This window comes from Falco rusticolus, chromosome 1, assembly GCF_015220075.1.
Source record: "Falco rusticolus isolate bFalRus1 chromosome 1, bFalRus1.pri, whole genome shotgun sequence".
NCBI classification, from domain to species: Eukaryota; Metazoa; Chordata; class Aves; order Falconiformes; family Falconidae; genus Falco; species Falco rusticolus.
Genome location: NC_051187.1, coordinates 48,070,047 through 48,094,035, shown reverse-complemented (window position 1 = coordinate 48,094,035; position 23,989 = coordinate 48,070,047). Strand labels below are relative to the sequence as shown.

General features: G+C 37.3%; 1 protein-coding gene across 1 annotated transcript in view; it reads right to left on the bottom strand.

Annotated features, from left to right (window-relative positions):
• PDGFC (platelet derived growth factor C) overlaps nucleotides 1–23,989 on the bottom strand; it is a 134,757-nt gene that overhangs the window by 7,291 nt on the left and 103,477 nt on the right. The window lies entirely within an intron of this gene.

Here is a 23,989-nt window from a genome sequence, read left to right as displayed (position 1 = left end):
CCAAAGCCAAGAGAAGAGTACCAGTCAGAAGGTTAATGGACCTGCTTGGATGAAGTGCTGTACTTTATGAAGTTAATATAGCTAGGGAAGTTTGGAAGTGGCTAGCTTGTTTCTAATGTACAGTCTACCTAATAAGACAAACGACAAGAGTCAAAAAGTACCTAATTATTCTTCAGCAATAATTGTAAACAAACTTCCACGAGACAGTTTTCCCACTTCTTACATTCTAGCCTTGAGGACAGCATGCCACTATACCTGTTCTTTGAAGTTAACTGAATGACGGGCAAGATTTTAGAAATAGAACAAAGAGTGACTTGAAAATATGGCCCCATTACAGGCAATTACTGTATCCCTGTAGAAATCTGAGGAAACACACATTTCACATGCTGCCCTTCCTCTGAAACTTAGCCACAGTCATTGTCTTCTTGTCTTTCAATGTAAAATAGGAACATACCCTTGCACAAAGACAGCAAATATTCCTGCTCTCATCTATAGACAAAAAAAGCTCCAGTTGTGTCTCATACAGTACTAAGAATTATGTTTCTGGTTAAACAATAATGAACAGAGTAATAACAACATCTGGCATTACCATAATTATTTCTCCATTAAGAAGAAAAAAACCCATGTTCCCAAGGATATCAAAAGTACTTAAATGCTGAAATTGAGTACTGAAAATGTCTATGTACTTTCCCACAGCACAAATCTCACTGACAAATTCGCTGGATCAGGGGTACTCAGTCACAGGCAATTCAAGCACAGTGAGACTTCTGGCTTTGCTCACTCTACAATCTGCTTAAAAATTATGCATTGATTTGTATTTTCAAAAGAATTAAAAAAGGCAGGAAAGAAAGCCTAAGCAGGAAGCTGCTGCAGCACCGTACGTTTCTTTAGGGGTTTATATGGGCAGACATCACTACAGACATTATGTCCACAGCACTCCGCTAGAGCATTTATCTGGACCATATAAGAGGGATGAAGAAAGATTTGAACATACTGCTGATTTATGGGATGGGAAGGACAAGAAATCTTGAACTTAAATGTGAAGGACTACGTGCATCACTGCTCTCAAGTGTAGTCCATAGAAGATTTAGGGAAAATTGATTCACTGTAAGTACAGCCAGGTTTTGGAAAAGGTTCCCCAGCCAGGCTGCACAGTATCCATCGTTGGAGGCTTTCAGTACCTGATGGATAAAGCCCTGAGCAATGGTCTGACCTCGGACCTGACCTTACCTTGAACAGGCGTTAAACCAGAGACCTCCTGAGGTCACTTGCTGATTTTTCCTACAACAATCTTACAACATAATATTAAGAATGAAGGACTGAATGTTCCTCCAGTAAGTGAACTAACATGCTTCTTGTCCCTTCCCTGTGCAGTACCTGTTAGTACTGTACAAAATTTACACATAGATATATTTATTTCTATTTTATATGTATATATTTATATATTTAGAAATCCTCATACCACTTAGCCTCAAAATGGCACTCCCAGTACTCTAATGTGTGTTCATACTGTAATTTTTTACATCTATAATGTCAGATCAATTGAATTCACTTACTTTTTCAAAACAATCAAAGAAATTTATGAGAAATGCAAGTTATGCAGGAAACATTTTTAAATAAAATAATCCTTGCAACACTGATTACTGAACAGCAGTTTTCTAAAATACATATGCCTGTGATAGCTGTATTTCATACCAGTAATTATATTTTCCTTTCTGTGCTCTCAGTTCTATTAAGTATGCATTTTTGGTTTCAGCTAAATGTGTGGTTGAAAGGGCAGCAAATGGAAGTAACCACCATGCCCTTCCTATTTTTTGCTTCAAGGTTTCTTCTCTCTTCATCTTCAAGAAATGCAGTCACTAAAATAATTTATACTGCTTTTTAACTGGCAGTCTTGCAAAAATAATACAAAACATAGATCTAGTGTGCTGCTACCATTAAATTTACCATATTTTCATCTTGCTAATCTAATAGCAAACAAAATAGTTCCTTCCCATTCTCAGTGAATGAGGATTTCAAAAAAGTTAAAATATTTCTTTTCCTCTTCTCTCCACTGTCCACAATAAAAATAATAACATGTTGATCCATCTATTAGGTTAGGATAATAAAGTAACAGATTCTGGTCTATAATTTAAATATTTGCTCTTAGCAAAACATGCTACTCAGCAAGTTTCAAAATAGCGCTGTGACACTGTAATTCAGATGGTTGAAAAAATAAATATTCCAAAATTTTTCTTCCTGTTTTTCTCCACGGTGATGTATTCATAACAGTCACATTTCCTGGTTTGAAGGTGTAGGGTTTGGCTAAGGTGAAAAACAAAATAAGGATGAAATGGTAGAACTAGTACCTATCTTTTATTTTGTTTCCAGCTGAAGAATTTACTTCAGTGTCCCACTTCTACTGCGATTTTTTGTCGTCAATGGATAGATTCCAGGTGAAAATTTGTTGGTCTAAAATCTATTTCCACATTTACAACTTAGAACATGCACACTCAGCAATACATACATAGGAACTAACACATCAATTTACATTTTTCTGGATTCAGTAGGCATTTTCCTCAGTTTAAAATGTTAAATGAGGATATGGCGAAGCATTGCACTTAATGGTAACACAATTAAACTGTCATCACTTTCTAATCGTTCTCAGAGCAAGCCAAAACATAAAGAAAAGGCAGCTGAAACAGAAAAAATGTACAACCTTGAAGATGAACATTTTAGAATAGCTAAAATCTCAAGACTAAGAACATTTTTCCCAATCTCTTAATTTAGACCATTTAAATAATTAAAATGCACCAAAAAATAAAGATATTTGATATCATTAAGCTATAAATGCTGTAAGTTATATTTATAACATAATAACCTTTATGAAAACTCATTTCAATAAATTGTTTAATATAAATGGTAATTCAAATTATACTATACATTGCTTTTACTTGGTAATAGATACTACTTATTTTATCATTTAAACCTTTTAGCTAGACCATCCAGGGCAGCATAAATGGTACTCCTTCCTTTGACTGAAATTATATCTTGGACAATTTTAAGCAATTTATAATTCCACTTTGCTTTCACAAATTTTTTTTTGTGTTCACACCTGCTGGTGTGTGTCATGGGTCCTTTGTTTACAACTGCAGTAAGGTTTTACTTTTCGAGAAAGTAACAGGAAAATGACTTAATGCAAGAAATTAAAACTCAACTTCATTGGTGGGACATATGGTTTAAAACAAGGAAATACAAATCTTTAGTATAACTCTGAAATACAGCATAATAGTTGCAACTTCAAAATGCTGAAATGCTCCTTAAATGGAGCTTTTCCCCACTTTATAGCAAATCCATCACTTCTATTATAATTCATTCCCATTAAATAATCTCAGATGAAAATCCACGTGCCTAGAATTTAATCTACATCTCTCTTGACATTCCTTCTGTGACCCTTGCCTCCACCTGCAAGCCTGACACGAACTGGTGCTGTCAAGCCTGTGCAGCGCTACCGAGAGCAGTACTCAGCAGGTCCCAGAGATGCAATTTCAGTGCAGACCAGTGGTGTGAAGGCCTCACAGGAGGACCACTGATGAGCTCGAGCAGCTTTGCTGCACCATGTTGATGGCAGACAGTGAAGATGTCTCTTCTGCTACTGTCATGGCTCCCTGTCAACTGTACATCTATTCTACAGCTGACATCACCTAACTTACTCCACGGAACTATATCACGTCTCCCCTAACAGGTCAGCTAGCACATAACCAACCTTCGATATAACAGACACCTCTTTAGCTGACAGAGGAGACATTATCCAAGAGAGCAGACACTTGCTTAGGTATAGCAGCTATCCAAGATAGCTTTCCTGATGGAGACCACTTACTGGGAAGTGATGTTCTCTAAGCTTTTCTACAATAAATGCTAATTGACAGTTAATACCTTTTCTGTCATAACAGCAGATCTGCAATTAATACCAATGTTTTAGGCTTGAGACCACCCTTTTTTTTTTTTTTTTTAAGTTTGGGGTTTTTTTCTTCCTGACCATCAATAATTTCTGTCAAGGCCGATTTGAAAAGTACACCAAGTTCTGTATTCAAAATGATTCCTTTAGTACACAAAACACACTGTTGTTTTTATTTTTGTGCCCAAGAAACAACTTCAATTTACTTTAATAAGAATAAACATGTTTAAAACCAAGATAGAGCCAAACAGTTGCATCTTTACTTTAATTAAAATTATTCAGAATGAAAACCAGAGAAGAAAACACAGGGCTTTCTGCTGCCCTGTAGAATGCCAAGAATGACAATTAGTGTTGGATCAAACTGAATTTTCATTAGGTCAGTTTATATTGTATTTCTCCATGTGTACATCACTATCAAAACAAATACCTTATAGAAATCCCTAAAGGCATTCACAAGTATAAAAGACAGGCAAATTGACCAAATTTAGGCAACAGTTTAAGATACGGGCTTGGAAAACAGGAAGGAAATAAATAATATAGACTAACTTCACAAAACTACCCAGCCCTGAAGATTATACATAACAGTACCCCAGAAGAAACTTGGGGAGTAAAATGCATTTTAGTGTGCTCACAACATTAGTTGTACCCTATTAAAGGAATCAAAGCTGCCCCATCTACCCTCTTTCTCCAGGGGGAAAGGGGAGGACGCTCCTCTAAGTAGAAAAGAAGAAAACCACCAGTGAAGCAGTAAGTCTGAACAAAAGTTGCAACAAATGCATCTGAAATTACCTAGTTGAAGCTCAAAGCTAAAGAATGATTGAGTATGTAGATTTGTGATTAATTTTTTGTTCTGACACATATTTCCTGTATGATCCTCAGCGCCGCATTTAGGCCACAGCTTCATGGTAAAGCATCTGGCAGCAGCATCTCCTTGCTACACCAGCATGACTCTGTATGTGGCTGCATCACAAACACAAAGTAATCTTTCTGAAAAAGAGTATTTCTCATTTCCTTTTTTCTTTAACCACAATCTTATTCACAGCACAGACCTCCAACAGCTAAGCCAGCACAACCAGGAGTGCAGTGATGGCTAACACAAACATTTTTAGATTCACTCTGGCACCAGGAATTTCTTAGCATATAGGTTTGTAACACAGCCTTATCAAACCTGTAAAGCCAGCGTAAGGGCAATTCCTTGACCTCACGAGTTCTGAGAGAGAACAAATACAACAGGCATTTATTAGATGCTCATGATTGGGTTATCTGAAGAATCCAGAAGTATTTTAGAGATAAAGGGTAAAACTTTGGATATGAGACTGCATGCTATAACCTTTCCCATCCTGCCACTTTCCATCCACTGAACCTGCTTCAAGGATAAACAGTTCAAAACAAAACAGCACTCGCCTACAATCTACACAAGATCAGCTCTTAAGCACCATCACAATCTAAGGAAAGCCTTCCTTTTGCACCTGGCTCATTAGGCAGGACTATCAAGGTACTGACACTACCCTCTTCCAGTTAAAGGAGAGGCAAGAAGTAATTTTGTTATTTTGCTGCAGCCAGGAGCGAGGAATTTCATGTTTAATAACGCAATCACCAGGTCAAGACTGCAGCAACAAAAACAAGTGAGTCAAACACTTGGCACGAGAGGACAGTTACAAGTAGTGAATAATATCTCTAAAATAATTCTCTCCCCACAAAAAAAATCCCCATTTTTTGGATTTCTTGTCTTGAAGAAACATCGTCAAGCAGTTTCTGAGTGAAAACCCATTCATCAGTTGGCACAGTTTGGAGAAACTATTAAACATCAGTACGGTTTAATCAAACTAGAAGGGACTCCATAACAAGGAAAACCTCCAGATGAACCTCTTTTCCTCCTCCAAAAACCAACTAGGATCAGTACCTTGAAAGAAATAAAATATTTCTTCTGATGAAATACATGTACAGCTTTTTGTTTAATTATTATACAGGAACACTCCAAGTCCTGCTTAGATTTACAGATATGCTCTTGAAACTAATAGTACATGCACATTCTTGTAACGCTCACAATAAAGAAAGCCTGTTTTCTTCCTTTATAATCACAGGTAGCCCTCCTATTAGCTTCGTTAGAAGATATGAGGGAGAGTAGGTATCCAGCTCTTCCTGAGTTTGCCCTAAGGACATAGAAGCTTCCTGGCATAACAACAGCTCTTTCTTTTTTCCCATTGAGTACATGCAGTAATAACTGTGAAAAGCCTCTAGAAATCCTGAAAGCTTTTACTTGCTTGCATGCATGCAGTACAAAAAAGCTAATCCATTTGTGAGAGTCTGTCACTTATAAAGACATCCCTGTGCGACATTAACCTGCACCATGGCTATGCAAAATATTAGTCCTGTTCAAATTAGTCTGTTCAAGTAGCAATGTAGAAGGAAGTGAGGCTGTAGTTGGGGTTGTGTGCAACCACCTAAGAAGAGAACTCAAGTTCCAGGATTCTCTTCTAGTGCCTCCAGCAAAGGAATGAAAAAAGAAAAAAAAAGAAAAAGAAAAAAAAAGAAATAAAAAAAAGTAGGAGCAAAGGCAGATAATCAATTTAGACTGCCAAAGCCGGGGAATAAGGCAAGGATGTTTACTTGCATCTGACAGAGATGGAAGCCAGGAATGCCGGCGCAGCTCCCATCCATTGTGCACTTTGTACTTTTTTAGCTGAAGTTACCGTCACAGCAGCGAGGCTGGTTGCATGAGACACAGCAGCTCCAGGGCTGGTAAGTAGGTAGGTCTGGTAAATGAAGCTCCAATGGCACTGAAGTAAACATGCATCTCGTTCAGCTATCTTCGCTTCAGGGACGTAACTTCTGCCAGTCAAATGACACACAGGTAGGGGTACCAACCCTCCTCAGTTTAATCAGCCGCTGCACATGAGATCCAGAATGCAGGGTGACAGCCTCCCTCTTCCTTACTGTGCCTCCAGCTCTCTGCCTTTCACAGGCTCCCTACATTTTCTGATCTTACACTGTGCTACAATCACTTATCAAAAGCTTGTCCAGCCTCTCTTGCTGGCTACATGCAAGGCTTTCCTTTTATCTCACCAAGGACTTCATTTGCTGAGTATTCATGCCCTTGCACCGATTTCCATCTTAAAGCCAGCAGAGATGGCTTTCCAGACTCTACATCGGTATTTTTGTTACTACGGCACTTTGAGGATTGCTTCCCAAATTGTGCATCATTTCTGCTCTTCTTCCCATGACTGTCAACAGGAGAAAGGTCACAAGGGAAAGTGAATCCGTTCGTGGCTTTCTGTCTTTGCCTGACACAGGTGTGAACATGTAGAAGCAGTACTAGGAGCAGCCTAACTTTTCATCAGGTTAAAGTTTTGAGATAAAATGTATTTTTTGAAAAGCATTAAATATTCCCCCAAAGAGAGTTTCTCTGCAGTTCACAGAGAAGGCCTGGAATTCTAATTGTGCTGGAAACAACTAGGAGGTGGTCTCAAGGAAATCAGCAGCATGGAAATAGCACAGGATGTCACTAATTATCAGCTTTCTTCCAGAAAATTGCAGTTTTTGCCTGAATCCTGTGCACACTGACACCCTTTGAAATACACAGCATAGGTGTGAAAGCCACTCTTGTGAAGACAAAAACACACCGAGACAGCAAAGTTCATAAACTCTCAGAAGATGCCATCAACAGCAATAATCTTTGGAAGCCATTTCCAAAAAACTTCAGTGATTTGGTTAGTTCTCTTCATAAATATCTATAATCATGTATGTGTACACATATGACATATGTATGTGGGTTTTCATATGTATGAAAGTAAATTTTGCTTTTTCCTGTGATCACATGTATTGTAATAATCCACGCTGATTCATTTTTAAGTGCAAAAAGAAAACTAACGTTCACAGTAATGTATTGTATGGAAGACCTTATTGTCAATACACTTCATCATGATAGTTGTGTTTTCTATTCCTAGGAAATATATACACACAGAGAACTATCTGTCTTGGATGCAGTTGCATGGAATTCTTGATTTTTTCAGTGCATCTGGTAAGTCTCACCGAAACAGCGCACACGACTTCATAAGGATTTCATAAGCACTACACTACACAACTGCCAGTTTTCTCTCTCCTGTCTCTCCTCTACTGAAAGTATTTGTTATTCTACAAAATGATGCAGTGATTCTGCTCTTCTGGGCAAGAATTTTCATCCACTGATTTGTTCTTTCAGTTAATTAAGGAGAGAAGAGGTATAACGAAAGCTGTGTTGCCAGCATCTGTGGCGACCGTGGAGGTCTCAAACCACGACGCATGCAATCCCTGCAACCCCTAGAATCCATAAAGCTTGCAGATTCAGCCTAACTGCAAGAGAAGTAAAATCTTGATGCCTTTCTACCTTTGCCATGGGTTTTTACTATATTTGCTTACATTAGGAATTTGTGGAGACAGTACTAAACGAGAAGATTCTAGATAGAAGACTCAAAGAAAGGCAAGCCCTCTCACGACTCGGACACATTGTGACCCAGTAGCCAAACAGCCGCCCCCTAAAACATGTACCAAGTTTAACAGGGAGCATTGATCTTAAAGGTCTTTTCCAACCTAAAGGATTCTATGATTTAAAAGCAAACACTTAAGTCTGTGATTAATCAGGTCTAATAGTACAGCACAAGTTATACTACGCTGTGTCAGAACCATGACAAAAAGTTTTAAAGGGAAATCAGTATGTCAGTTTTCATCAAGAGTCCCTCAAATGATTTTTTTTGTTTTCAGATTACTGTAGATATGCAAACTAATTTTAGGTATATAATCCCTAATTATTATATACAGTATATATGGCTACTGTAAAGTACACTTGTGCAGAGTACTATCTAAACTGCAACGATTTCCAAACCCTTATTTTTTAGCGAGCACCATCTTCTTGTTTATACATCTCTCTCTTCTGAGACTTTGAACAAAATCTACAGTGAGCTCTCCCCACCCCATACAAGCACATATATATATATATGCCATAAGAAAAAGTAAGTCTACCTTCCGTATCCTAGCAATAACTGCAAAATATTTTCATTTCTGACCTTCAGAGAAACTCGCGTTATAACATTCTCAAAGCAAATATATGTGATACATTTAAAAATAGACGTTTATCTACCTCATGCACGTAGCGAATAGGACTATAACTGCAACTCTAAAAAGTTAAAACCCAGTAGATAATTTTCTTTCTTGTATTATTTGAATGCTTAATAAAAATATTTAGTTTAATTCAGACCACAGTATCTGTATGTGGTCAGTATATACTATATAGTATATAGTGTATATATATATACACTAGTGTGTATATATATAGTATATACTAGTATCTGTATACACATTTTAAAGAATATGATGTCTGTGCTTGTGTGTTGATACAAAGTACCTGATGAAAATGACAGAAAATACTGTGTATTTGCCAAAACACAGTAGACTCTATAATTGCCAATACACAGTAGACTGTGTAATCCCAAAATAATTGATTGAAGTACAGTTTCTCTCACTAGATACTCATAAAAATCTTTGTTTGGAGAAAGTCCTGCAAATGTGCTGTCCCGCAGTACGGCGCTAACACAACCAAAACCCCCAATGTCTACAAAATCATCATCTCCAAGTCTGATAGCACTTTTATTTTTTTAATATTCACAGAACTGTCCTAAACAGATAAACGGTGGCAGTGAGCCATTTCAATGCATGGAATGTGAGGGAACACACATCTTTTGTAAGCACCTGCTAGAGGCCTGGTTGAAGCCCTTGTAGCGGGGGTTGGCAGCACCCTCCCACCTCGATGGCCCCTGCTCAGGACAGCGGGTTAATCACGTCATGTGGCACTGCTGCTGATTCCTGGGCGTTAAGGTTTAAAAACACAAAGTATTTTCTGAAATAGTAACCGTGTCCTCCCTATCTTCCTTCCTATCAACTCTTCGTTATTATACAAACTGCTCATCATCGTATTTAAGGACAATGAAAGTTTATCCTCTGCCCATCAGTCTTCACTCATGGTTAGAAGGCCATCTGCAGGCTCATGCCCAGCTCCAGGGCACAACTCCGTACTGATTTCTTACTGTATTTTCCAATAAAGGTGATGTTTTCTCCTCATACAAAGCTGACATACAACACTACAGAGACCCTTCTAAAACGAGTCCATTATTGCGTCGCTTCATGGCTTTCTGTACATATCCACTACCGCCTTTCTACAGTTCAGCTACGAACTCTGAATGTAACTTGTTTTTTGGTTTGTGCTTGAATTGTGCTTGTGATTAAGGCACTAGGGTAGTTCATGGCTGCTTTTAACACTAATAACACCACTTTGGACCAAAATATCCTTTGACAGATCAAAGATACGTGAATGCATGTATGAGTAGACAGCTGAATAAGTGTTTTTCACATGCTGGTATAAGCAAACGCTTTCCCTCATTTTGTGAAAATATGTGTAGGGTCAATAAAAGAGAAGTATAAATATTGTATATGCTATCCACCACTTAATTGTATTGGATGAACCTGATTATTTTTTCTTTATATATATAGACAGTAGCATTGCAATTGATATATTTTTGTTCACTAAATGATATTTTCTAGAACATTCTATTTTGATGAATGTTGTGTTACACCTGCAGTTCCTTTCTGGAAGGGAAACATTTTAATAAAGAATTATATACCAAATACTGAGAGCAAGAAAGACAATCTGCCTTCTCAGTATTTGTAATGACATCCTAATTTTTTTATTTTTATTTTTTTTACAGTTCAATTCAACAGTCATATTTAGTGTACAGAGACCCCTGGCTACAAGATCTAACCGATTTTAGCAGAAAGGGAAGGACAAAAGTATCCCATCACAGATTAACTTCTTTCACTGAAACTCTGATATTATGCACGTCCTGTACAACCTGTTGTAACTTGAAAAAAGAAACCTGTTGTAGGCTGAAATGCAGAATAGCTTTTACTGCAGTTAGGAGAAGGATTTGCAGAAGAACAATCTGAATTATGCTTAAAATGTGAAATTATCATCTAAAAGGAGGAATGTCATTGTAATTGGACAAGGAGTAAAGAGACTCAGTGCACAAACAAGTCAATGCAAAAAGAGAATCACCCAATCAGAATGCAACGAGCATGTGGATACAGTTCAACAAATGTTTGCTCAGATCTTGTTGCAAATGGGGTTCCTGCGATTATTAATCACTGTGTTCACAGACACACCCAAAATTTATACAGGAAACACACTTGCATCTGTTACATTTATGATTTACGGAAGCATTTTTGTTGTTGTTCAGTACACAGAGCTCTAGCTCTTACTTGACAGACAGTACTTTATAAGGAATAAACATCAACATAAGTGCAGCTGTTCTGAATAGAAAGAAGTTTTCGTACATTCTTCTATGACAGGGGATGTGGTCAGCCGTAATTAGAGGACATCATGTTTGCAGACCTTTTTTAAAATGACTCATTTTACTCAAAATATATGAATACTTATAAAAAGCTTAACCAAATGGAACAGCAGCAAGTGTTTGGAGTCAGGGAACGAACTGCTCTTTAACATCCCTCTAGGTATTAGAAATGACTAGCTGTTGTTAAGAAAATGTTTACTTATCCCAGTAGGTTCACAGGAGGTTCATCAAACATTAAACACTAGGAATGACGGTTTATTACAACTGCAAAGTGTATTTGGCAAGGACAATGAAAATTACTTCTACAGTAGATGCAATTTTAGTTGGATCCTTTAGTATACATGTTAAATTGCATTCCACAACAGGTTTCTGTTCATTTCGTATCACAATAAAGGAACACACCCAACATTCCTGTACAGCAGACACTGCAGATCAGAGCTTGTCCTGCCTTGGAGGTAGAAAGTCCTTGAACAAAACATTACATTACAGGGAAGGAACCTCAGCTCTGCCCTCATATATCTGTTCATTGTGCCATCAAACATGTTACAGGTTTACCTTATTTTAAGATCTATGAAGAAAACATTTTGTACTGTTTACTCGTCATATATAAATTTACTTTATATGTAGCATACATGTCACAACCCAAAAAGTGCGGTGGAGGCTATGGCTGCATTGTCCACAGAAACACTCTCACACCATTTGAACAAGCCAGATTTGTAAATTGTGAGCTAGCTTTTATAGCTCTATACTGCTAACCATAACATTGTCCTGACATTCTCTTTAACATTCAGCTGGATCACTTCTACCTACATATTTTCCACTGCCTAGATCTCTTCTTAATTCCCATCTCGTTACTTCATTATGCTTTCAAATATATTGGGCACTCATGTATAGTATATGTGATTACACAACAACTAAAAGGCAAAATCAGAGAAATTTAAGAAAAACGCTTACACACACACACCCTTGCATTTAGGAGTAAAACATGAAAACCATAAATGCAATATTGTAAGCACAGAAGTCTTGAAGTAGAATAAACAGTGTTACATGGGAACAAAACCTGAATAGGAGACAATATGATCCTGTTATGAAAAGGCAAATCTCGTTCAGATCTATTCAGAACAGCACCATAAACCCAGACTACTGAGTTGCCAGACAGGTCTTAGCTGAAATAATGTCTTCAGATTTATCTCCAGCACTTGTAAAATTAGGCAGAGAAAGAGAATATTCAGAGGAAAGAGCAAGAAGAAAAACAAAACATGAACTATGGATAAAAAATCCCAGCAAGTGATACAAGTTCCTGTAATCTTGACAAGACAAGGCTGACAGGAGATGTGATAACAAACATCAAAGAAAGCATCAGATGATCAGCTGTTCCCTAGTCCATCAACGATAGCAAAGATTTATGTTACATATTAGAAAAAAAAAAATCATACTATGTAAAGCAGTGCAATAGATGATAGGGGAAATCTCCGAAATCTTCATTCCTGAACTTAAGGAACAGTACAAATATCTAGAAAAAATGAGCTTGGTCTATCTGCTCCCTGCTTAGGGCAGGAAAACACCTCAGAAAAGATCCCACTGAGATCCCTTCAACCCTGCATTTCTGTGATTGCATTACACAGCATCTATGTGCTAACCTTGCTGTTTATAGAAAACATGTAAAATCATGCTGAGGGAAATGCTGAATTCTAGAAACAAATTAATTCTAAAGAATCTTAATATCTATACTATTGACTAGCTATGGCTCAAGATCTTCTGTATACACAACCAAACTCTATTACACATTTTTCTTCAGTGATTATATTTCCTTTTGTACCCTTCAGATTTATTCTATTAATGCTGTAATAAAAATCAGTAACTGCATGTCTGTATATCTAAACATAGAATATTTGGTAGTAAAATATGTTTTGTTTTTTTTGTTGCTTGTCAACCCACAAGCCCTTAACTCACGTGAGAATATGTAAATCAGAGAAATTATTCCGATTTTGGACTTTAATGTATCTACCTTCTCTTGAAGAAAAGTAAGGTGTCACAGGTTTTAATGAAAGTTGGTTCCTTGGGAGCAGCAGAAGTTTCTTTGGTGGTATGATATACAATTTTTCTGAAGCCTCAAAACAGTATGTAATATAGCCCATTTAAGAAGATGGTTTTATCATCAGTTATAAAATAAAAGTAGATGCATTTCTGCCATGCTCCTCTTTTTCAGTTTCTGTGGCTGCAATTTAAAATGGATCTTTCAAAGATGTTTTCAAAGCGGACTCCTTCATTCTATTTCTAGTAGGCTTGCATGAAATTGTGCTGCTTACAGCATGAACAAATCTATTAAAATAGAACAGCTTGAATTTTAACGACACGACTACAAGTAACTGCCTCAGCCTGATTCTTGGTGTTATTAAAAAAACAACAACTTTCAAACAAACTAATTGTAATGAATTTTCCTATAATGACTTTTCTTATAATGAAGAAATATGTTTTCCTTTGCACATGCAATTCCTTCTCAGCCCTTTCCTTGACACATGTAAAAAGAAAAAGGAAAGATGAAGTCTACCAAGCAATAAACCCATAGTATTAAGAAATCCAGTATGTTGTAGAGCAAATCTTATTCTCCTGAAGACCGCTAGTAAATCAATCAACTGCTATTAAGCCTGAAAGAGCTTCAGTTATAACACTGTCACTGTCGACAAATGTGGCCAAAATATCTCTAACTGGAACAGTCACCTTGATCAAGTCTTTTGTTATGCACATATATATATATACGTGTGTGTGTGTGTGTGTGTGTGTGTGTGGTGAGCTGACCTTGGCTGGACCAGGTGCCCACCAAGCTGCTCAATCACTCCCCTCCTCAGCAGAACAGGGTAGGCAGAAAATAAGATGGCAAAACCTTGTGGGTCAAGATGAAGGCAGATTAATGAAGCAATAGCAAGAGTTGTGCACACACAGAAGTGAAGGAAAACACAAGATGTTACTCTCTGCTGCCCAGCAGCAGGTGATGTTTGGTCACTTCCCAAGGAGCAGGGCTTCAGTATGTGTAACAACTGCTCCAAAAGACAGTAACAAATGCCTCCCCTTCCTCCTCCTTTCTCTTAGCTTTTATGTCTGAATAGGCGTCATAGGGTACGGAACACCCCTTTGGTCACTCTGGGTCAGCTGTCCTGGCCGTGTCCCCTCCCAAGACCTTGCCCACCCCCAGCCTGCTGGTGAGGGAGGGGGAAGGTTGGAGGGACAGCCCCGATGCTGTGCGAGCGCTGCTCAGCAGTGGTCAGACACCGCTGTGTATTCAGCACCCTTCCAGCTACTGACACAAGCAGAGCGCTGTGAGGGCTGCCACGGGGCTCAGCCAGACCCAATGCAATATAATCACATTAATTTGGGCTTGCTAACATAACACAAGTAAGGGTGGCACAGCCTGTAGCAGAAATAACGGAAAAATGATGCTGACTTATGTTCTCAACCAGGCCATTAGTTTTCCTTGTAATGTCTTAAATACCAAGTCTATTCAGGCATCGATTGTGGCCACAATCCTGCAACCAGAACTGCCAGCACCATCACACGGACTCAAAGGGCTCCCCCCGCATGCACACAGCTGCGCACCATCTCACCTCACTTCTCTGCTCCTGCACGCCCACTGTGCTGGGAAGCTGGACACCTACCTGCACAAGAAAAGAAAAACGCTGCACTAACCTTAACCCATTTACACACTGCTGTTCTACCCCTACATTTAAAGAAGGTGAGTTTGGTAAGTGGTTTTTTTTTCAATTATTATTTCAAAAGCATAATTTTAAAAGAGTTGCAAAGCCTTCTACAGAGTCATTGCTCATTCTATTTCTCACATCCACCTTTTTTATAAAAGGCTTTTTAACACCCATTTGAAAATTAATATTTACACACCAAAACATACTTTTCTGCTTGTGTTTATACTTAAAATATTTTCTCCCTCAGTTTCTTACTTCCCTGTTCACTGATTCAGGAATACAGGGTGTTTTTGATGATTTCATGTAGAATACGTGGAACTAATTACAGAACACAGACATCAAAAACTGTGGTTTTCTAGCTTCAATTAATTGTGGTTTCACAGGCTGCTATTCATTGCAACCTAGGAAGTGGTTAGATGTGGGGATTATTATCAGTTTAAATAAAGAGACAAAGTGTGAGGCATTGGTTCCACCTGAACTTTCCAGCCCATAAAAAAAAGTATGATTTTCTGTGAACTGCAGACATTGTTTTCATTCTGTTGACCCCAACATTACACAGAAATATTTGCTGCATTAGCCTGCTAGAATGAAAGATATTGGCTAACCGCAAGTTTATCCTTTGATCAAGACAGAAAGAGTGCTTCAAAGTCATATGATTGAAAATGCTCACTTAAATGCTTGACAAAGCACTGTTTCACAAATAAGCAAAATAAAAAGATAAATTAAGATGATATTAAAAAGGCATTATTTACAAGCATCGATCACCGATTACATATCTTAGGTTTGTTTTTTTTTCCTGGGCATGGGGGACAGACATTACAAACTGCTGCAGAAGAGTGGAAAAAAGAAGTAAGGGGAAAAAGCAACTTTGCAAGGAAACACTGGTCAAGAACACTCACTGAAGCCCCATGAGATGACTGTTTGCTTAAATAAGAATAGAAACCCATTCTGAAGTTTCTCAACACCAGAAATGAAATGTAGTTGAGATGTACAGCATAAATTACACTTACAAAGCAATGTCAAACAAGTTGGGTGAATGCCTGTGTGATGTGATGACTGCCATGTTTTGCTGAAGATAGAGTCAATCTAGTGTTTGGGGAAAATCTTTTCTGGGTTTGTGAACAATTATACGTTTAAGATACCTAATTGCCAAGAAGATAGTTTATCATGTTCTTAGCCTTCTTCCGCTATTTACCATTTAATTTGAAGCTGCTTTGCATTTTTCAGATTACCTGTGCAATCCCACTGGACAAAGAGGAGTGTTTGAATGAACAAACTGGGATGCGTGAGCACTTGTGGAATGGGAGGGGAGACAAACTGCTTCAGGTACGTCACCATAAACTTAATATAATTGGACTGAATTTAGATGAGTAAAAATTCCCTTTGTAAGTTTATATTCCAGTCAAAAAGTCAGAAGAGGACATTTTGCTATTTGACAATTAAGGTTAGAGTCTCTCCTCAAATGATATATTAGTATTAGATATGGGTTACCTTAGGAAGTATTACATGTTGTAAGAGAATTCTGAGAAACTAGGATGTTTTAATAAGTAACTAAAATTTTGACACCTTTTCTTTTTCTCTCCCACTATTCCACTTCTCCTACAGAAAATTAAACCAATTTTTTGAGATAACACTGATTATGATCTCAGAATGATAACATCAATACCGCTTTTAACCCAATTACGATCAAAGTTAAATTCTTCCAGGCAATCTTTACTTCATTGCTGAAACTGGTCCATGTGTATATATAATTCACAACTAGGAAATTACAGGAATAGGTAGCAACTGTGAAATACGATCTCAACGGGCAGAACAGTATTCTTAGCGTAATAAATGCATATAGAGAAGCAATTATTTGCTAATTAATTTATCAATATATTTTAAAAAAATAATAAACTATTTAAACTTCATTTTGATGATGTGGTTATTGTTTTTCAGACTTCAATACCTAATATTTCCTGTTGAAGGCAACGGAAACTGCTTGTCTAAAAATCTGTCACCAGTGACATTACCTGTATGACCGAAAAAGAACTAGAATCAAAACGCCTGAAGATTTCAAAAGCCTATACATTGGAAAGTATAAGATTATCTACTATTGCAATTTCAATAGTGTGCTTATCATTATAGGAGTAGAAATAATGAACACTAAAATTGCATGCAATAATAAATCAAAGTTGATGCAGTTAGAATAACTTTGAAATACAATTATTCTCCTGACAAAACCACACAGTAATACCATTTGTAAACAGAATGATCCAACCACGACAATTTGGCACTATATCTACTGCCAGTTACCCCCCCTCAGGTAACCTGACTTCTTTTCTCTTTCTCCTGTAAACCTCAATACAGGACAAAAAAGAAAAAAAAAGAGCTTGCACCCTTGTCCTGCAGCAGAAAATACCAGTGAAAGGTCCAAGTGCCTTCCTGCAGGGAAGCCACGGCTGTGGCAGACTGTCACTGGAGGCAGAACACTGTACATGACATAAAAAATGTATATGAAATATCCACATGGAGCAGTTCGCCTGCTGTGCCCAGTGCAAGATGTGTTTCTTCCTGGTTCTCTTTAGGGATTCTCTAACTGCTTGATCAGGAGATTACTTTTTGCAAGTATTTAATTAAAAAGAGAGGACGGTGTGAAGTCTTTTGTAAGCACGCATAATCGCCTACTTTATTAGGGAATTATATTTAAAGGAAAATGAAGAATGGAAAGTAACATTTTCTTAAAACTGTGTGGTTGAAATTATTTTCCTCTGGTTTCGGATTTTTACGATGACATCACCTTAGTATCTTGCCACTCTTCCAAGTATTAACCACAAAATTTAGGCAAGCTCCTATCTATAAATTATCCACTGGCATTTTTGTATAGCACTAGCTTTGTGAAGTATAACTTTGTATGGCTTGCTTAATGATGCTCTTTAAGCTCACAGAATTGTTCTTTAAATTGTCATTAACTTTTTAAACAGACTGCAGAGAAAAGTCAGTTCCGTTCACACTGGGCAGCTTTTAATTTATTGATTCTCCAAATTCCACTATAATCTGTTAGCATTTTTAGAAAATGAAATATCAAACCTTATCATGGAAACGTTACGATTTTTTTTTCCTTCTTTAACAGTATGGCAAGTCTATTTTCCAATTTAATGAAACACCTTCCCAACACAGTTTTAAAAATATATTAGACGCACTAGTAAGAGATACACAGTTCATAGAAAAGGAGGCAATACATGACTAAATGTAATGGGTGCCTACTTAAAACAATGGACAGCAACCACAGCCTCAGAAAATGATCACAACAGTCCCGGTAAATATACTTATTATCTAAATGAAAGTCTGCAAATCCTCCTATTTACTAGAACTGTTACATACAAATATTAGTTGTTAATTTCTCTTCTTCTGTTTAGTCTTAATTCTAAGAAAATATATTTAAATAAATCCTACATGGAGATACCTTCTAGGAGCTTGCAAAAGTAACAGCTGATTTTACTTTGCTCTTCTGTCAGGACGTCACCTCAAAGGTATTCTTAGGCCTTAAATTAATTAGGAATATAGTGCTGCTCTGCAGTACATCATCAGAACAGCTGGGCTTACTATGGCACAGCACAAGGCTGCTGTGGGGTTGACAGTTGCCCAAAGACCTGCCCTTGTGCTTTGCCTCTGTGCAGAGGGCTTTGCACAAGGTTCAGATTCACTTGTGTCTCACATCTGCAAAATATTGGGCAGTCACACCGATCACCTCTATCACGTCAAAGATGTGCAGGTTTGTCCATAAATTCCAATATTTTTAGATATAATGTGTTAGCGAAGTTGTAAATTGCTTCCAAATTTTATATTGCCTTTCATCCATCTAAATACCTAGCTGTAAAAGTAACTCAATTTTTTTATTCTTAATGATTATTGGGTACATAATTGAAAAACCCTCTGCCAATTTTTCATTTGTCTTTGTGCTGTTGACTTGACTATCTATCTTTGATTTTTTATTTTTTTTTTTTTTGGTGAAAAGCTGTGCTGTCCTCGGAAGTATTTTATACTAGCAGTTTCAAAGCACTCATATGAACCTTAATTCTACATTTATGTTGCGTCAAAAGATGTACTGCTATTTTAGGCACCTAATCCCAAGGGTTTTTCTCTACATGAAAGGTGCCTATGACTTTCTTAAGCAGAAAGGCAATTTAAAAAAGTAAACACAGTATTTAAAGTTATATATATTGACAGAGCGCAAACAAGAAGGGATCAATGACAGGATTTAGTTTGACCAAAAGACAAGAATTTGAAGCCAAAAAGGCATTACACAGATGACTCAAGAATGGGAAGTATTTTATTATTAACTTTTGACTACCCAGAACACCTCACATTGAAAAGCCCGAAGACAAATACGCACACACAAATCAAAAGAGTTCAGAAGATCAGAGTGATTTTCAGAAGATAAGCAAGGGCAACCCTATTAACAGCTTACATATTAAAAGCCTACATGTATGTGGCTAATTATCCTGCTATGGATTTGGCATTTGGCCCTTTCCCCCAAGAAATACAGATGATGACCGAGTGACTTTGATAATGTGGCTCAACTCAGTTATCTTACTCTCCTTGGCTACCCGATCATTTTGGTCACGTCAGCCAGCAGGGAAGTTCAAGGTCAGTTGCACGGAGTTAGTAAAACTTGTCTACAAAACCATTTTAGAATTTAGATGTTTTGAAGTTTCAAAAATAGTAACCTTTTTACATTCACATGCAGGCACAATAAGTAAAATACTGAAAATAAAACATTTGAGAATTCAAATTTAAGAAATTGTATTGACTACGCCAACTATTAATAAAACCATGATGATATTGATTTCCAACAAAATTACCTTAGCACAGCATCTGTCTTGTTAAAGACAGTCATGCTGCTTAAAGGGTATTTGTCACACTGTTAGGAGAACATTTAGAAAAAGAGATGTCTACTAAGAAACTCTTATCTACGTGCTATCAAAAGACACCAGGGCTACATACTGGAGAATAAAGCATCACATTGCTTTTGCTGTCTACACCCCTGCACTGAAATTCCCCTAACCACCTAACAGACCGACTCATCTGAGACCCGAGAACTGTGGTATGTGGTGTCAGGGTAGAGTTATTATGGAGTTCACCCAAGGAATCCTTTTGCAGCTGAAAGGGAAGGTTATTCAGAACGACCAACTTCACAATGTCTGTAGGATTACATGCAAAATTTCTTCCAAAGGCTGTGCCATCTGTTTTCACACCTCCACTTTCCAAGTGCCTTTGAACCTGGTCTTTTCATGCACTAAATCATTCCCTTCAATTTGAAGCCCAGCATTTTTTTTTTCTCCTCATAAATGATTCTTATTATTTTTCTTCCTATGATTTATTGCCCAGCTCAAAAGCAGAATGAAATGACTCCTCAAGCAGCCTGAGCTTCCAGTCTTTGGAAATGTCTTTTGCCAAACAAATTGCCCTCCATTTTCACATGCAAGGTTTTGTTTATTTAATTTTGTTTTTTAAACAATTACAGCTCTTCAACAGCATACAGCAGGTACCAGGAGCGAACGTGGAAGCAGCCCTCCTGAATTCCTTCTCCACCACCCTAGTCAGAAATAATTGAAAGAACAGATGCAACAGCTTTGTGATTATCTAGACTTTCCCAAGGAAAAAAACCCCGAAATGTTTTCAACAAAAATCATGGCTCCTTCAGCCAAACCTTTCATCATCATAATTTAAAAAAGTTTTGAGTGCTTATGAGCAGCTAACAAATGACAGCTCATAATCCCCATCTGTAACACCAGAGGCCAGGTACTGCAAAGACAAGACAGGTGCAAATTTTGGTATTCCCATAGTGCTTATTATCTATCCCTCTTTAGAAACAAAAGGATTTCTCTGAACACCACTACCAATACCCCACATTAATCTCTCCACAAGCAAACTCTTACCCTGAAGCTACTATATATTGTTATTACTCTGTCAAGAATTTTTTTCCTGAGTTTAAAGAGGTGCTTCTACCAGACTGTGGAGTTAGACTGTGCAGTCAGTCATCTCATTGATCTCAAATGTCTAGAGCTGCACCCATTATTGCATTTTTTCCCCACACAATTCTGCTGTTTTTAAGAGCCTTTCAGATCTGGACCATATGGAAAAAAGTAGAGAAGTCACACTGAGTAACTCTGTTCTGTCCCAAATTCTTTCCTTTCATCCCTGTTTTATCTCTTCCTACCAGCCTTATGGTATGAAAAATTAGTGGAGGACACACCACTAATTAGTTCCTGCCTGTTTTGTTGGAGTAAGGCAATGGATAGGACTGCACCATGACTGACAGATTAATAATTGATAGGGACACAACATGAATGCAGCGACAATAGCATCACTGAAAATTACGGTGCTGCCTGAAACCTAGTATCAAATGTACATTTGCTTACCTTTTTTCCACTAGCATGTCAGACACAACGCCTCAGTATTTGAAAGCACAAAAAATCTAGGACTGTGCCAGTTACACAGGGGATTACTTTGAGAATGGGACAGAGTCACTTTGCTTTGGAATTTGTAGAGAAGCCATCAGCGTGCTTTCTCAAAAAGCTGTGAATAACATGTTGATCCTGGAAATTGGAAAAGGGATAGTCAACTAGACAATTATGTAATACTTAAAACATAAAAAATATAGGTAGCCAAAAAAAAAACCACAAAAAAACACCAAACCCCCAAAACAAACAAACACACACCAACCAAACCCCAAACCAAACCAAAACGAAAGCCCAGCAGAACTAAAGGGACCTAGGAGAACAGAAAGGTGGTGGGGGTTTTTGTCTACGTTTTTTGTTTTGGTTTGGGGTTTTGTATTTGTTTTTTTGGGGGGTTGGGAGGTGGTTTGGGTTTTTTTTTAACCAAACATATTAAGTAAGAAGTAACTTAGATAACATTTAGGAAAGGTTTAAATGAGTAAAACCAAACATACACAAACCCACACATAATTAATTGATACACTGCACTCTAGAATAGATACAATCAAACAGATTGAACAAATAAATTGGAACCATGACTACAGAATTATTGTAAAAGACTAAAGGAACATTTGGACATCAATGTGGCATATTTATGTTGAGGTAGCATCCAACAACTCCCACTATGCAGGATCAGTAAGTATACAGTTTAAGAGTGACACGTTTTTAATATATGTACATATCCCTCTCAAGTAAAGGAGCTGTTTGAAAGTTTCTTTTCTATGAGGTGCCTATGCAATCTGATTTTAGCAAAGGACATTGTGAAGGCATGAAGTTTACCCGGTTTCAAGAGGTACACAGACAATTATTTGCAAGGAACATCTGTTACAGATTACTAAATAGACAAAGCACACAGGCTCAGGGAATCCGTCTCTTCTGCAGAAAATAGCTGGTCGGTGGGGGAGTACTGGAGGGGTGAAGAATCTCATCTGCTTGCCCTCCTCCTACTGCTCCCTGCCACCCCTTTATGTCCACCCCTGGTTGCACGCTCCTGGGCTAGACAACCTTTGGTTTGATTCAAGGCAGGCCGATATATGGGAAACAGGGAAGGCAACTGGAAAGGCTTAGAAACTCGTCATTGCTGCTAACTCTGCTGAGTAATAAAATTTTCAAATTCCCGTGCCAGTATACATAACACATCTTAAGTGCTTTAATGCATTCCTACTGACTGATAAAGACTAACCAGCTTGATCTAATCCTCATTGGTTTGTAAAGAACTGTTTTAGAACTGAGATTTTGAGAAAAGAGAATCCTTTTGAAGATCAGTTAAAGGAAAGTTGGTACAAGTAGAGAATAATATATTTCAGGCTAATATTTATAGTTGCTAGAGTGGCAGTATTATTCTTCTGTTAATTTCCTCTGTGTATTTGCTCTGATTAGACATAATTCAGTCCTTCCTGAGGGAACTTAATGCAAAAAAACCCAACCGAAAGACTCAAATACTACTTGAAAAAAACTTTATCAGTTAGTATAATGGTCCATTTCATTAAACAAAAAAAACCAATCTGAAATGTCCTTCAAACTCTGATGTCAGAATGCAGTAAATGACATATACTTATTTTTAAATCTTGAGTTTCAATATTCAACTGTACTTTAATATAAGGGATACGTTCTCATGGAGACTCCCAGAATATGCTCAGGACCACAGTATTAAAATATCATATGGCTGAAAGTTATTTTCCTTAATGACGTGTTCCCTGATTATTAGCAGGTGTCAACATCAATGCCTATTAAATCAAGCTGAATGACAAAAACAACACCAAAGGTCACTGACATGGTAATCCACAAGGGTGGTAATTCACCCCAGCCCATCTTCCCCATGTAGCATGTATTCTCTTCCTTGCATCTTTAATATGGATTTTCCTCATTACTGTCTTTCCTGGATTTGTACGCACGTGTATATATATATATATATATATATATATATATATATATGTTTTACTTTCTCATTAGTTGGAAAAATATTGTTCTTTCAGATTGTTCACAAACAGAAATAATCTTATTTAAGATACCACATACACCAGCGAGACCACTCCCAGAGTCATGATATTCCAGACTTTTGAAATTTTTCAAGACAAGAAAAAAAACTACTCTTGTTCCTATGTTTAACTTCTGTTGTAGACTTTTTGAAAAAACTGAGCACACAACATTAAAACATACATGCAAGATTTGTTGCAGAGCAATACAATAAAGTAAATGATAGACCATGTGAAAGCAACACTCATTTTCAAATTAAACAAATATGCATATACAAACTTCCAATGGAGATGCTATGAGACACACTAATAAAGTTTACAAATAATAAAAGAATCCCTGACAGTATAAACATTTATTACTAAATGAAAACTTAGTAAAACCTTTAGAAACTTAAAGAAATTAAAGAAAAAAATATGGTCTCATGTATTTGAAACACCTTCTGGATATGTTTTCTAAACCTCTTCACTTTTTAGGGCATTTAAAGAAGTAAAACATTGCACTGAATCATCCTTCTGTCTG